This window comes from Diadema antillarum, unplaced genomic scaffold (assembly GCF_040938485.1).
Source record: "Diadema antillarum isolate AM-2024a unplaced genomic scaffold, OU_Dant_1.0 seq00000855_RagTag, whole genome shotgun sequence".
Lineage (NCBI taxonomy): Eukaryota > Metazoa > Echinodermata > Echinoidea > Diadematoida > Diadematidae > Diadema > Diadema antillarum.
The window spans coordinates 984,322-1,002,249 of record NW_027271726.1 but is presented as its reverse complement, the minus strand read 5'-3'; the positions used below and the strand labels follow the sequence as shown (position 1 = coordinate 1,002,249).

The 17,928-nt window shown below is 37.9% G+C and overlaps 1 long non-coding RNA gene across 1 annotated transcript; it reads left to right on the top strand.

The window, feature by feature from the left end:
• The first annotated feature begins 3,489 nt into the window (after positions 1–3,489).
• LOC139740497 (uncharacterized) lies at positions 3,490–9,094 on the top strand. The gene is made up of 3 exons (XR_011711564.1): positions 3,490–3,628; positions 5,616–5,771; positions 8,370–9,094. It is a non-coding gene; the product is annotated as an uncharacterized lncRNA (long non-coding RNA).
• The last annotated feature ends 8,834 nt before the right edge of the window (positions 9,095–17,928 follow it).

The window sequence follows — 17,928 nt, the reverse complement described above, 5'->3', positions numbered from 1 at the left end:
CTGGGGAAGTTTTGCGGGTTGTCTTGCGGGGAAACAAATTTGCTACCCGGAGTTCTTAGCAGTTGGTCCGCACCTGACAGTACCTAGCGCGTATCTCGCCCGTAGTTGCTCGGAGGTGCGCACGCAAGTCCGATTTACCCGCAGCCAAGTTTTGAGCATGACCAAAACTTTTTCTGGGTGAGTCGTGGGGTTTGCCTGCAGAGGTCCACACAGAACGCCAGTATGAGGCCCTTAGCGGCAGCATCTCGCAGGTACTTCGTAGTCTCCGTGTGCGGCCAAAATAATGACATTCTGTGCAGTGAGACTTCTGCCATTCCTTCAGAGGAATTCCTTCACTGAGTTGTCAGCCCCCACGCGCCTGGCACGCAGGTCACACAGAATACCCGCAAATAGAACTTAAGTAGAACGCGTCCAGCAAGTAAGATACATCCAAAACTCGTCCAAATCCTTGTCCGCCCTCAGAAATTGTCCGGTATGCTGGAGTACGGGTGAGATACGTGCTAGGTACTGTCATGTACGGGTCATCTGCGAGGACCTCCGGGTGGTAAAAATTGTTCTTCACAAGTCGCACGCAAGGCTTGCCCGGAAATGTGTTAAGCTGTGATGGTTTTATTTGGGCTTGGGTTTTGTGTGTGTGTGTGTGTGTGTGTGTGTGTGTGTGTGTGTTTTGTTGTTGACGTCGTTGATTGTTCTTGAGAATGATGATCTTTAGGGCCTCTCACTTTAGTCACTTTGAAAGCAACATTATTATATTATAGGCCTATTACTTTTTGAAGGGCTTAAAGGGATATTTCGACAATTTTTTTTTTTTTTTTTTTTTTTTTTTTTAATGCTTCACGGGAATCTGTAGGGGGATGATGCGGTTAAAACAAAGGGCCATGAGTGATCGCACCGGGCAGGACTCTACATCAGGATTTGGACCAAGGATCTCTTGTTTAACCCTTTCTGTGGTATAGAGACTCTGGACAATAGTACAATGCTGTGGTGTTTTCTGCGCTAATCGGCACTCATAGCACAAAAAGGGTTAAGAATCTTAACTATGGGGGCGCTATGGCATGATAGGTATAGTGGATGGTGGCTGTGATTCTCGAATCCCAGTCGGAGGACGGAGTTCGATTCCCGCCCAGTGCTTACGCCCTTCGACAAATTGTTTTTACCCACCGTCCCTGATCTCAACCCCAGGTGAAGGCCTATAAATGGGTACTATACCTGGCAACGCTATAGTAATGATAGTGGCAAGGCCCTCTGGCAGAGCAGTGGCAACACTGAAGAGGCTATACCCTTCATAGAGAAGACTTGATGATAATGATGATGATGATGATGATGATGATGATGATACACTCTTAAAAAGAAAAGGGTAAATCAACATTTAAAAGGGGCGAGGAGTGACAGCGTTTTTAAAATGTTGTATTCACCCTTTTATCCAGCTGAATCCAACAGTTAGATGTGCTAGATAAGTAAGAAAAGGGGTGAATACAACATTTTTAAAACGCTGTCACTCCTCGCCCCTTTTAAAACGCTGATTTACCCATTTCTTTTTTAGAGTGTAATAATTATAATAATAATAATAATAATAATAATAATAATAATAATAATAATAAGAATAAGAATAAGAATAATAATAATGACAATGATAATAATAATAATAATAATAATAATGATAATAATAATAATGATAATAGCAATAATAATAATAATAATGATGATAGTAATACATGTAATAATAATAATGTTAATGATAACAATTATAATAACTATGACTTATATTGCGCCAACGTGTATTAGTGACCACGTCTCAAAAGTCCCATCGTACTTTTACATAACTACTACTAATAATAATAACAATAATAATAATAACAATAATAGCAATAATAATAATAATAATAATAATAATAATAATAATGATACATGTAATAATAATGATAATAATAATAATGATAATGATAACAATTATAAAAACTATAACTTATATTGCGCCAACGTGTATTAGTGACCACGTCTCAAAATGTCCCATCGTACTTTTACATAGTTTGACTCAATTACTGTTCTAACCCGGTTTTTTTTTTTCATATGTCCGTTTTCCCTTGTGAACTAAGATCAAAACCAAAAAACAAAAACCAAGGTATTCAAGTGTAATTTTCTTGCTAGATCTAACATTTCAGTGTACATGTATGACATAACTTCGTAGTCGTTGCCATGTCGGGTAAGTCTCGGACAGGTTTCTGGCTGTTGGGAAAGGCCAGCAATGAAGGACATGAATACTAGTACCCTGGTAAACGGGTCTATCAGTTCAAAACTGTAAGAAGAGCCTGATGTGCTGCAGGGCACCAATTGCAATGCCATATATCATAATGAAGTATTCATGGTTACAGGACAAACGCACATCATATACGTTGGCCACGTTTAACTGATTGGACAGCCTTTGCCAACATTGCCAAACGCGTTATGGGATGATCAGAATGATGCAGGCTGGTACCGATTGTGTCCTGTGGATGAATACGGTTGTGCGTGTGTGTGTGTGTGTGTGTGTGTGTGTTGAGCCTGGAAGAGGTATGAAACATAACGTTTTCAAATACTGTATAATTTTTTTTTTTTTTTTTTTTACACTGCGAATGTCTGATCCATGATGCATTTGTATACAGGAAAAACGACATAAATTATTTCCTTGCGGGAAAGGCATGTTTTTCACGCAAGGAATATAATGATCGAAACAAATATCTGTTGCCTTCCCCTCCGCTTTCGAGGTATAGTAACTTCGCTTGGTGACTTAAAATAGGCCGCGTAGTACAGGAGTGCAATTGAGTTTCTTTACTCCTTAGCGGATATAAACATTCATAATCATATCCCGTGTTTGCTAAGGTCCATAGTTCAAAATGCAAAGCATCTTTGGACGCCATCGAGACTGTAAGCCGATACCACGGTGTGTTGACAAAATCCTCTCGGCGAGTTGGGGCGTAGCTGGTAGCCTCCACGCCATGGGGGTGCCAGCGAGGCGAGGAGGAATATCATTTCATTCCTCCCATTCTTACCTCGCTGTGATGCCATGCAAACCCGCTTCGCTGGAGATTCTGTTTGGCTCAGAAGTTAGTACTCTGATATTTAAAACGTTATCATCACAGCATCGCTGTGAGATAGATTGTCAAAACATCGTAAAAAACATGTGAAACATTGTTGCAGATAACTTTTTAGGGCCTTCCAAATCGTCAATCAATGGATCACATCATTTCCTTGAAGCTTTTATGTCAAAATACTTTGATTCTGCGTGTAAAGGCCTACACCATGCATATGCTGCACGGAATCAGAAGTCTGTCACGACACTCTTCCTATCCCCCATCACTAGAATACCATCTTTGAATTCCCCGTTCCAATATCCCTCTCCCCAGTATCCCCAACCCCCATCAACCCCCATCCGCCTGTCACAACCATCCGATCAGCGCTTTATATCTTTTCCCCGTGAGCTCTATCTTTCTACTCTCCCCTTCGCACACGACCCGGTCCGTCGGCGGCGTACGTGAAAGAGACCCAAACCAAAATGGCGCTCTCCAGACTCGGCACGTTCATGATCAGGCGTTCGTTCGGCACTTCCCGCGCCAGGTTAGGTCACGACTATGGTACGGGGCCAGGCAGCGTAAGTGTTCAGTATTCAAATGGCTTTGAATTTTAGGCCAATTATTTCACTAAGATCCAAGTCAAATCGTTCTCTTTGCTAAAAGAGTTCTTCTTTGCGGAAAAGTTGTCGCTAATTGAACGCCACGTGTATCTCTCTCAAGGGCATAGAATATTATATATATATATATATATATATATATATATATATATGATCCCTATGTTATAGAATATAGGTCCTAATTACATGATATAGTGTACATAACACCAGCACATAGTTATGTGTGTGTGGTGTGAGTTTTGTGCATTTTATGAATTTCTGTTTTAAAAATAACGAAAATAAAAGGTCACTTCACTTTATTTGTGACGATTAATTGTCACTATTCCATTTTCTTTGTTTCTATTATTTTGACAAGATTGTCAGCAATCTCCTTTTGAGGGCTTCAGAGAACGATGGCTGTGTAATGCAGAACTCTAAAAACAATCTTATAGATCACAGATATTGGGCGTAGAGTATTACACGGGGATTGTCAAATCCATTTCTTGCTCATGAATATTGATGTTTCTATGAATAATCTTTTTTTTTTTGCACTTTGAGTAATAAGGAATAACGATAGCCCCTTTACAATATCAAAATTATAATGGCGACGCATTATTATAATGGAAACGCAAGCTATTAATGCTTGACTTGTCTGTGAAGTCTTGCATTATTTCATGACACGTTCTAAAGTTCATGAAAAGTTTATCATACCTTGACTTTACACACCGTATAGGATACCATCTTGCAAAACCCTTGAGCAACGAATCACATGTTTGAGAACAGTGAACTTCTGATGTGTCTACTGCATGGCCACACGGAATGTATTCAACTAATATGGTGTGATTAGAAGCGTTTGCAAGTAAAGTATAAACAACGCTGCATGTTGCTCTTCATAATGTTCATTTACCACGACGCCAGCAAAATAAAGTTCATGTAAGTTGTCATCACAATGGCGATCTGTGACATGCATGATCGTATTCAAAAACGGATTAGCGCTCGTGTGACAGTGAGGTATTAAAAAAAGAACTAAAACTAAAAAAAAAAAAGGGGGGGCGGAGAGAAACAACCAGAATACTAATTCTTCCGAAATGATAATGCAGGGTGACTGAATGAATAAGTCTTGTATAACTCTCGAAAGATCAAAGGTCAAGTTATATACGATACTTTGTTATGTCGCAAAGGTAATACCACGTTGCTATTATGAAACTGTCATATACATTGTAGTTGGAAAGTTGTTCAAGTAGACCGTTTAATTTTGACTCAGATTTTTAAAAAGCCATTTTATATGGTTTGCAAAGTTCACAAAAATGTCCCTATCCTGTTCTGAATGTAAAAGGGGGCGGGGCGTACTGATGTAATAGCGTCATTCGTACTTTGTCAACTTAGGTTTGAACAAGACGAAATGAGAATAAAAGTTCAGGAAAACAAGCAAACAATTAGAAGATGATTATATCCAACAGATAAATGAAAATTTAATTATATGATTAGAGCACGGAACATATTTGAACATACAGTATAATCATGCAAAAATAGTCGCATGAAGATGATGGAGGGTAATGGCAATGATAAACATGTCCGAACGTGCACGATAATATAACAAATACGGCTACGTTGTTATACTCACTAGTGGTTTTATAATTGATTAAACGATGATAGATTTTGATGTGAGAGAAACATGTTCAAAACATGTATGTGTACACAACAATATGGCTATATTATGATGTCATACTCATCGGAGTTCTACGACTGATTACAATAACGTATAGCAAATTAGCAATTCCTAATGTAGCGACGAATATTATTATGTTCAAAACCTAAACGCATACAACAGCAGCAGCAGCATAAACAACAACAAAATGGATGTAAACGTGTTGTCATACTAACTTGCTGTGTGTAACTTATGAAACGATGGGGGATTATTTCGGAGAGTTACACGGCGTCTTTCTTTGCTGTTTCTCTCGTTGAACAGACGGTACCCTTTCAGACCAAGAATAAATGGCGGCTACTCGCGGTCATGACTACTTTCTTCGGTGTAGGATTCACCGCCCCCTTCCTCGTGTGTGCGCATCAAATGAGGAAGAAGTAGCATCGCTGACGATTGTTCGTATGAATATTCATCAGGGAGGTGTGTATATATAATTGATTTGCACAAAGATGTGTTTCTTTGCAATCATGAAGACAAAATGTAGACTATGACATGATGTACATTTTCTCAGCATGATCGATATCATTTTAGTTGGTCGAGACGACTCGTATGAACGGAGTGAAATCAAACATAACAGAATGGTGAAAAGTTCAATCAAATATATAGGACATGAAAATGTAAAGTTATTAAATGTTACAGTTTTACATGTTTTCACAAAATAGTGCTTGTGGTCGCAAACATAATCTTATAAAGGATTACACAAATAAGGTGATGACTTTGTCTCCTCACAACTCCAATTATTTGTGCATGACATGATTAATATTTTGTGAATAGCACTAAAACAAAGACAGTACAACGTCAACTGTGTGTTTGAATATCAAGGGCTTCGTAAGGACGAATATAACAATCTTGTTATCGTCATTACCAGTTTATTTTGATCCTTGCAAACCTATCACGAGCAAAATGATGACGATACAAAGATTTTCTGAGGCCAAGAAAAAGTGAAGATATCATCGCAGCTGGTTGAAGGGTCCGTGACAAGCTCCAATTAAGAAAGTCCCGTGTTAAGGCGCATGACTAATCTAAGTGAGAAATCTGAAAAACGCACTGCACGGTGGGTTTCCAGTTTATCGCGGCGTGGGTTCGGAGGATGATGCCGGGTGATTGTCTCGCCTCTTTCCCATCATCATGTCCATGGGCGGGAAGTTACGACACGATGTGATGATGATGAGAATGATGATGAGGATGATGATGATGATGAAGAGGATGATGACGGGTGATGGTCTCGCCTCTTTCCCGTCACTATGTCCATGGGCGGGAAGTTACGACACGATGTGATGATGATGATGATGATGATGATGATGATAAAGAGGATGATGACGGGTAATGGTCTCGCCTCTTTCCCATCATTATGTCCATCGCATGGGCGGGAAGTTACGACATGCACGATGTGATCATGATGATGATGATGATGATAAAGAGGATGATGACGGGTGATGGTCTCGCCTCTTTCCCATCACTGTGTCCATGGGCGGGAAGTTACGACACGATGTGATGATGATGATGATGATGAGGATGATTGTGATGATGATGATGATGATGATAAAGAGGATGACGGGAAATGGTCTCGCCTCTTTCCCATTATTATGTCCATGGGCGGGAAGTTACGACACAATGTGATGATGAGAATGATGATGATGATGATGAAGATGATGAGGATGATGATGATGATGATAAAGAGGATGATGACGGGTAATGGTCTCGCCTCTTTCCCATCATTATGTCCATGGGCGGGAAGTTACGACACGATGTGATGATGATGATGATGAGAATGATGATGATGATGATGAGAATGATGATGATGATGATGATGCCCGATGATGAGGATGATGAGGATGATGAGGATGATGATGATGATGATGAGGATAATGACGGGTAATGGTCTCGCCTCTTTCCCATCATTATGTCCATGGGCGGGAAGTTACGACACGATGTGATGATGATGATGATGAGGATGGTGATGATGATGATGATGGTGATAAAGAGGATGATGACGGGTGATGGTCTCGCCTCTTTCCCATCATTATGTCCTTGGGCGGGAAGTTATACGACATTTACGATTTTTATGATGATGATGATGGTGATGATGATGATGATGATAATGATGATGATGAAGAACAACACTAATGTAGCGTCACTCGCCTGTAAAGAACATTAAAGGCGCCCGGTTCCCTTCTTGTGTCACATAATTATCATTCACATCAAGAAAGTTGCCACAAAAGATAGGTCTTCAGTTCAGGTTTGAAGGTATCGATGTCAAATGAAGGTTGTAACAATTCCTAAGTTGGATTGGCAGAGAGTTCCACACACCATGGGGCACCTTGGTCCTAGCAAACTTATCGTGCACTAATCTTCTCTTTATGACTTCGATATATTTATATCAAATGGTGCCACGAGATACCTACTATCACCGATCGCTGATTAGCGGACTGTCTAGCCTCGTATATCTATTCAAGAGGACAATATTCATACCTTTCCAGCCCTATTCACCCTATCTGTTGCCGTCGACCCTCCCTCTCGTGTGTGTGTGTGTGTGTGTGTGTGTGTGTGTGTGTGTGTGTGTGTGTGTGTGTGTGTGTGTGTGTGTGTGTGTGTGTGTGTGTGTATGTGATACACACTGTGTCCACTAATACCAAAGATGATAGAGCGCCACGCAGCGCGGCACTTTATCATCTTTGCTAATAGTACTACACGTATCCAGTATATTTACATGTTTAAATACTCACTCAAATTGATATTTCATACAGTCTAAACAAGAATAGGCTAATTGTAACCAAAACGTAATTATCGTAGCGTCCAGCAACAGAAGAATGAGTAATGCGCTGATTTCACGGGTTGTGAAATACTTGTGCATGTACAAAATAATGCAGATTATTACCGGCAGTCACATTGCTTTGCAGTGAATTATTGTCTTGGCCAAACTTTTGCATGTTTTTATCAATGTATAGCTACTGTATTCATGACCGTAAAGATTTTTTTTCTCTTTGTCTCTCACTCTTTCTCCCCTGGATGATGCAGAATGAAGAGGAGACCTGTTTAACTCAAGTTCGTGCGGTCAACAGTTGCAGGACGTTTGACACGCAGAGGTCAAGTCGTGGAATCCTGCACTTCATCTACACGATGGGATCATGGACTCACTGACAGAAACAACGCCCTCTATGGCTGTATAGATATATGTATATGTACTTTTTTTTTCATTCCCTTCCACCATCAGTGCAGAGCTTACAGATTAAAGATTACCAGAAGTTTAACACACAATCACAAAGGAAAAACCACAGACAAATCTAAGACCAAGTGTTCCTATAGCTAATAGCATTTGCACAGCTCTGAATTTATTAACAATTTCTTCGTTTTTTTTCTTCTCCTTTGCAAGGATTCATTCAGATACATCCAGTATAATCATTGCAAACATACAATGAAAAGTGTTATTGGATTGACAAAAATTCACATTTCATATTGTTGCATACATTACTTACATGCATTTTTGGCAAGTCATCATTCATTGTCTTAAAAATTATGAACTATTCTGACTCCTATCCTCATTTGTGTGAAAAAATACCGTTGACGAATCACGAGTGTTGTTTCCATAAACGTGACAACACCTCGAACAATTGCACTGTCGTTGTACTTGATCTTGTGATATTTGAGTTGTGGGTGCATTCAAAGCGTCAGCCGCATGACTGTTTATATTATGTATAAAAACCCCACATAATGTGCATTGTTGTGTAAAAAAATAAATACACACGTTACGAATCCATCTCTTGTGCAGTGAATATCGAAATTCTTTGGCAAGAAGTTCCATGAGGTGAAATACTGTTGCATGGTGCGTGAAAGAAAAGAGGAAAAGGAAAGTTTGTATACAGTACATCCAAAAGGTACATGCACTTTAAAAAAGTCACACATCATGAAGCCTTTATATATACCAGCCACAGTTTCAGCATGAAGGATGTGCAGTTAAATCACTGAAAAGTAAAACAAGTCCTGATTTTCCACACTATCAGAGACGTGTATGTAAACAGATACGATTTCATCACATGGTGCGTGAAATCAATCGCTCAAATCGCAGTGTGTCATTAGAGAGGTTAAAAACAAAACAAACAAAACCCAAAGACTTTGGATATCGCAAAGCCTTCCATGAGTATTAAGTGCAGAGAGGAGCAGGGGGCTCAGGTCCTTAAAGCAAACTACAGGCGACTCCTGTAAATAACAAAGTCCTTGAGAATGGCAGTTTTCATTTGTCATGTCAAAATTTCCTTATAGCTGAACAAATACAGTGTATAAAGATATAAAGCTGATAATATTTTGGGACCTGAATTTTACTTCATTGTATCTGAAATTTGATTGTAACTGTGTTCCTTACAATGGAAGTACACTGTATTGATTGACCTCCACTGCTGGTCTTATGTTTAGTTTGGTGATTTGGACCATGCTGTACACATAAAATTAATGACATGCTGGAGAATTCCAGGTCATATCATACTTTTGCAGACAAACGATGAGACTTCCAACTTCGAGGTTGAGAAGTTAAAAATTTGACAGCTATGGCACAGTAAAAATTGCTGATTCTATGCAGACATTAACTTTTTTGTGACGTTTCAGAGATTTGTGTCTCTATACCTCATGAAAACATTCAAGACCAGCAACGTCTGACCAGATGTGTGAAATATAAAGAAATCAATAAAGATCTTTCAAAAATTTGACTCTGGAAAGTCATTTTCTGCCATTTTAGATCGCAACTAGCTAAAAAGTAGCTATCTATGCTTGTATTTTGCTTTAGACGTACTGTACATATACATGTACACTATACTTGTCATGACATCAAAATGCATTAGGATATTCCAACTTCATTTTGCAAGGGTAAATTGCTCAAGAAATTCACTGCCGGTGTGTGCTGGTATAATGTAGCTCATGCTGTTCAGTGACCTCTTAAAGATTCGGTACTGTACAACTACTAGGAAGGAAACAGTGTAGCAAATCTGAGTAACGATAGAGAAAGGACACACAAAATCTTGAATACATCGATAAACATTTGTGCTACTGTTGACAAGCAAGAAGTGGAGGTACTGAGAAAAAAAACCCAACAAAACAAGTCAAGGACAAAATACAATTCCTAAATATAATGACATCATTCTATTAAACATATAAATTCATATAAAGAACTTCATACAATTTATCTGTGGACAATTTCATGCTTGGTGAGATTTTTTTTTTCTATTTCATGTTGAACCTTTCATGTCAAACATTCATAAGTATTTCTCATTATTGCAACTGAAGTTTTTTTTTTTTTTCTGGCAGTGTCACAGAGAATTCAATACTGTAAATAATGATATTGATGAAAATAATAATGACAATGAGGATGGTAATTAAAGTCATAATAAAAAATATAGAATAATAACAATAGTGATAATGATAATGATCATGATAATACTGAACTAACAAACATCTTGCATGCACTTTTCCATTTATCCCTCAAACATATTAAACAAAACTCATTTGGGTTTAAGGAGCAGAAATGTGGGAAAGTGGAACCCCATTAATTGCCTTGTCCGTACTGCAGGTACTGAAGAGTGCAGAAAAACACAAAACACCACCACAAATATACATTTACACCAAGTAAAGTGAAGTATCCATGCAGTACTCTACTTTGATTGAAGGAATGACATCATGTACTGGACAGAATGCTTGATCTCCTAAAATTCTTAATGTGATCCAAATCAAAAGAAATTCAGCTAAACATAATTGTTCCATCAGCCTCATCCATACTTGACATAGTACTCTTAAAAAAAAAAAAAATCCCCCACTCCATAAGAACAAATAAAGCATGCATGAAAAACATTAATAACAATAGCAGTGCATCTTTGAATACTGACAGACATTTACACAGACAAAAAAAAAAAATGACCATTTTCAAATTTGACTCAACAGTCAACATGTTTGGACTGTTTTTGCCCAATGCCTGACAAGCTGTCAAAATTTGAAATTTGCTGTGATGCAAAAAATCACTCTCTCAGAGAGGAAGAGAAAGAGAGAAAGAGAGAGAGAGAGAGAGAGAGAGAGAGAGAGAGGAAAAAAGAAAGATAATGAGGCAATATCAATATTTATTTCAGAATAGTTTAAATATAGCTCTGAGGATATCTACAGCCAAAAGCCAAATGATCAAGTCTTCCAAATCTAATTTATGTACATGACACATTTACTCGTCACTGTTATTTCAAAAGCTTACACTTCAGAAGCATGCATATCACGATAGTACACCACAACTATAACACTATATTGCTAGTACTTTCTCTAATTTCATCTAGGCAAAGTTATTTCACTATCAAAGCAGCACTCTATATATACACACATATACAACAACACATTTTGCAATTTGGCCTCTGTACATATCATCCACACACACATCTACGGATGAGTACATTGTACAATGTCATGAACAACATGAACAATTATGATTTACACACAAAAAAGAAGAAGATACTTAGAGCACACGGAGTACTTCTACAAACATTATAGGCAACTCAACAACGATACTTCAAATTTACTGGTGGGCGAAGACATTGACAAATCACATCCTGGACACTGTAATGCCACTTGGTCCAATGGGGGGCGCTGCACAGTTTAAACAATGTACAAATAATACACTACCTGAGGTAATTAAAACATAAAACAAAATGCTTTTTGAGTAAAACATTCATACTTTACAAACCCAAGGATTATCTACCTAATCCTAACCTAATCGATCCTGATTCCATAACATAAATCAAAGTACAATTGTATGTATCCCTTCACAGGGATGGATATGTCATCCTAATATCATTGGTAAAAAGGAAGACAGCCATAACAGCCACAGCCAAGATATGAAAAACTTCACTTTGGTTTTACTGAATTGTTCTAACTCCCCCTTTTGATATTGTTTTGAAAAACAAAAACAAACAAACAAACAACTAACTATTCTACACAGAAGTTATCCCCCCAATGGTGTCATGTTTGTAACAGACTATGGTTGTTATAGTGTGGCGCACCTATCTTGTCTCCTCTTCTGCAGTCTGCATAAATTGCCAATCTTAGCCACCTAAATGCTGAGGTTTTGAAGGCATTATGCAATATGTTGCCTACCTCTGCCTCTCTTGGCCTGAATCTTTTCTTCTTTTTTATTTCTTCACTGCCTCTTCTGTTTGTTCCATCTTTCCTACCAGATGTTACTAAAAGAGGCAGTGTTCACCACGTGTGCGAGGAGGGTAAGACAATAATGAATTATCTCTTGACTCACAGCATTTAGGCAGCTCCAGATTCCATTCATAGCTGCATACAGATGGAACGGGCCAAAGCAGAGGGCACGACGCATGCTGCCAATTTGCCAAATCATTTGCATTGAGTGCAATCTACCAAGATCAGAGATTGATTGATACAACTCCTAGGCATGAAGTACTATGAGTAGCCCTTGTGATCAGAGTCACTGTGACTATACACTACATGCTGAATTGTACGGATTGTTGTACAGAGTTGTACCGACTAGATGAGATCACTGAATATCCTTAACTAAACCATCCTCAATTTGGAAATGGATGCCACACTCAGCAATGAATGCAGCAAAGGCATTGAACTGCTACCATCAGATCATAATTTCATAGTTTTAAGACAATGCTGAAACAACACCATGCCAAATATATTCCCCGGTATCAGTAAAATTTGCCATAATGCTGAAATGTGCAATCCTTTTTTCCTTTTTTTTTTTTTTTTTTTTTTTGGGGGGGGGGGTTGTTATTTAGGTGAAACGTCAAGCTTTTTTCATCCTACCATTGCTACAAAGATTTCAAAAATGAATAAACTAACAAACAAACAAACACATACACACACAAACAAACAAACAAAACAAAGCATCATGAATAGAGATATTTGGCCCTGACATGTACACATTTCTTTGACAGTACATTTACATGTACATGCATATATTTTGGCAGTTTGTATAAAACTTAGCACAGAAGAAAACCCTGTTAGAGTGAATCCAGATCATAAACCAGATTCTGCAATGGTTAGGCAATCCACTCCAAAGGAGCTCCATGAAACTCCAACCGAAGACGAGAATCAATACTTGACTTTTGCACCGTTTAGAATATCATCCGCAAGTACTTCTTCCCGTTCTCATGCGTTCAGTCTTCACAAGTTCTCCAAACATACGCCATGGTGGCACATCTTAGTTTTCTGTATTGTTTCACAGTCGATACTACCATCAACATCAAAGCTGAATCACAAAGTGATATTGCATGACAGCTTCTTTATGATACAGCGTTTTGATGCCCACTGTAAAACGTAAAGTACATTGAACTCTATAAAAAACAGTTGACGCATGCATAATACTGTCACATGAGAGTAGCATAGTGCTCACTCTCCTAGGAGAGTACACAAAAACGATACAAGTTTCAGCCTGTCACGAGAGAGAGAAAAAAAGAATAGAACATACATGATCACAGAACTTCTTGCTTCTGCGAAAAACCTGGGAATTTGATATTTCAATATGAAATACATTTTGCTCTGCATGTGGTCTAAACTTGTATGATTACTATTGCCTGCTTTCATACAAAAACCAGGTAAAACATCAACAAGCATCAGGCAATGGTGCTATGAGGTATTTATGGGAGAAACATATCTTACGAACTGTTACATAACAAAGTCAAGTGCTACAATACTGCAGGCCTATCCTTTCTATCCAATCATCCATTCCCAAACTGTGGATGCTCCTGTTGCATCAAGACCCATCGTCTTTAACAATTTCCTCCTCGGCTGGAGTAAAAAAACACACAATATACAAAAGTGCTTCTGGTGATCTAACACACTACAGTGAAACCCTAGGCTGCATCACAGTCGGATGATATTTACAAGACAAACACACACGTTGAGTAATACTTTCAGAACACTGCCCACTGCATTTTTTTTTACACGTCAGAAATATACACAACACCGTGGAATATAAAGTATTAAAATGCACCAATTTAGGACAAAACATACTTTGACAAGAAAGAATACTTGTACTGGCATACTGAATGATAGAAGAATAAAAAAATATAAAAACATCTACTGGAAAAGTCGATGGCACGATAATACAAAAGGCAAGAAATAGGAGTCTAAGACAAACAAAAGTTGTGATGAAATTCAATTTCACATCTTACTGAAACATTGTGACGCTAAACATGCTTGAAATTTTAAAGTCAGATACAGCTTAATCTCACAAAATAGAGAAATGAATATAATTCAAATTCAAGACACCACCAGTACATTTTCATAATGGCTTAAAAAACATGTTCGATCTGTAGAAATTGTAACCAAAGAAAGAGATCTGGAATGAAAGCAATGAAGAAAAAAAGACACAGACCACTGAAAAGACCAGAGAAAATCAGCACAAATAGGAAGGTTTGAACACAATAATTGCCGACGAATCACTTAACAGACCATTTTGCTGACATTTCAAAATGGTTGTTACTGACACAGGACTGTGACAGCACTCAATTAGTTTTCCCTAATTTTTCATATCTTTTTTCTTTACGTGTGAAATATCACTACCTTCTCACTTTTCTCAACATTCTATCTTCACGTTTCTGCTTGAAGAGATATCATGTCAATAATGTTCATAAACACCATCTATGACACAGACAGTTATTTGGGGAATATTGTAATACTTTGTATTACTTTGAAATGCCTGCATGAGATGTTGCGACACCACAACAGGTGATTTAATTACTACCACACAGTCAGAACTTTCTGGTTTATTGGCTGAATTTGGCTTGTATCTTCAGGGATCTCTGGCCTTGTCTTCTACTGTTTTATTGCCAAAAAGAAAAAAAAATCCCAAGTGCTCAATACATATTCCATTGTCTTCATGCTATACAATGCACACTGAACATGACAACAAATTAAAACATATTACAAGATGACATATCACAAACTTTGGTAGAAGTGCCGATACAGGCTCAATCGTATCCTCTGCACAGTCATTGATGCTACAGTACATACAATACATCTACACCACTTCCCACCAGTCCAATGCAATACACACACGTCGATACAATGCCTGGCGCTTTTAAGTCTTAATTACATTTATTGGCAGTGTCTATCACACATACACACAGCCACACACACACATACAAACACATATAATACTGACAAAGACACACAGAATCGTCGAACAATGCATCTATTCTACACTGTTGCAGCCCACTGACCTTAGAGCCTAAGTTTTTTTTTTTTTTATAGACTTAAAATTAACAATATAATACCCTATGCTGAGGTTGATATCCCTCCGTAAGAGTGTTTCAGCCCTAGTGTCTACATTATATACTTTACATATGTATTCAAGTGTCATATTTACATATACCATATGTCCCCCCCCCAAACAAAAAAAAAAAAAAAAAAATTATAATGGTACCCTCTGTAATGATAACTTTAAAAATAGTGAATCAATCCAAATACAATTTCAGGGTATGGAAATAAACTTATTACCCACATCTCACAGAAAACCCCATTCGTTTTGCTTCAGTGGTCAAAGAGAAAAGAGGAATTTTGTAGAGCATGTCAGGAATCACTTCCCTCCAAGTTCTGTCCATTGTGTTCACACATTGTGCAGTTCGAAGACCATCCAAGTGCTAAACTTGGTAGAATCAGACCCATGACATACATGCTTTACGATGATCCACATTTCTCTGTGACCACTTATCCAAATTCAATGGGGTTTTCCGCAAAATACTGCTAAGATGTTACATTTTAAGACCCTGAAGTAGAATTTAGACATTTTACTCATATTGGAAGTTATCAATGCGAAAATCTGATTGTAATCTTCTTTTTTTTTGACATACTGTACAGGGCTCGACATTAGCAGTAGCCCGGTGGCTTGTGGCCACTAAAATTTGATGTCGGGCCATCAAACTTCTAAAAAGGTTATTTAGTGGCCCGATCGGCCAACTAAGATTAAAAAGTGACTGCTATGTTTCTTATTATATCCTCCTACTACATTTCGTTTTCAGGTCACAAAAATTTCAAATTTAAATATTTTTGTGGTCCGTTTGGGCCACCAGAGAAAAAAGTTTGTATGAAACCATGATATACATATATAAAGTAATGTAATTTCAAGTACACTGTATGTCAGACATATTACCAGAAATCAACTTATCAACCGGTTGCTGAATGTCATACTGCAAAATAACAACCCTGTCCCTTTCAGGGAAAACTATGTAAATAACCCAGTTGCTTAGGTTTTGTAGTTGTTGTTGTTGTTGTTGTTGTTGTTCATTTGACTGAATACCTAAATTATCACATTACTGACTTGTCTTGTAACTATGGCAATACACAATGGAGTAGGTCAAATTGTCCATGAAGTATCACAAATAAATACTTACAAAATTCATATATATTCTAGTGTTTAGACCTGACCCGGCAGGAATGAATGTGACGAAAATCTCTCTTTCAGAAAAGGCCTCGGCAAAATATCTACAGACCTGCTGTAAGTCAGGCTTGATGCGATTTCAAAAAGAACAAGATGACTAATCCGAGCATTGCAGCAGACTTCTACGAGTAGATTGCTTCTCAAATTTTTGCCACATCATTTTTTATCTACATGAGGCATTTGACAAACACTGTGAAACTCAGCAAATTTCCTAAAAAGGACGAAATATAATTGATTTGTGTCGTTTGACAAGCGAAGCTGCTAGCTTCCGATCAAGCATACCACAGCTGCATCACACGGTCATAGTAAACAGCATACTCCTCTAAAAAGGACAATTTGCGGAAGATAAATGCTGGCAATTAATGTTTCAAACTCCATACTGGCATTATGATAGTGTTGGATATTATTGTTGTCGTTAATTTTGAGTTGTCTACCCTGAGTTGATCTTATCAAATCGCTTGTGTAATTTTTGTCTTTTCATGTATTATACCACTACTTTTACACATAATGCTCACTCTTGATTTGTGTGAAAACAAACCATACAAGCTACAATTATTCAAGTGGAAAAGACATGTATTGATTGTCTCTCACTCTACAGAAGTCGTATGACAGAAATTATGCACAATATTGTTGAAGTCTCATATTGTGGCAGATGGTTTTGAAAAGACTAGAGGCAAGCCAAGCATGAATTTGGCGGCTGACATGCAGTTATCGATAGCAAGATCACAAAATTCCATTTTCTTCCCTGGGCAAGGTTACTGTTTTCCGTTTATGCATCATACTTTGGCGAGTTAAAAATCATTTGAAATATTTTCAAATTTGGGCACTAACATTCTGTCTAGATGTGTCAGGTGATGAAATGTTTCCTGTTCTAGGCTGTAGTTACAAGAATAAATATTCTGGCAATGTGTGGCCAAGAAGATGTCATCTTGTGCTCTGTTAGAGCTAGTTAATTCGCTTTGTGCAACCTAACAGCTAATTATTCACTGTTACACAAAACCTAAAACAATCCTTGCTCTCTGATTGGTTGGCTGTTCATGATGTGAAATTTGCTTTAAAAAAAAGCACAACGGCTGGCTTTCACTGTTGAGCCTGGAGGTTCTCTCAAGCAGTGTTTTATAGCGCACTTTGATGTAATTAACC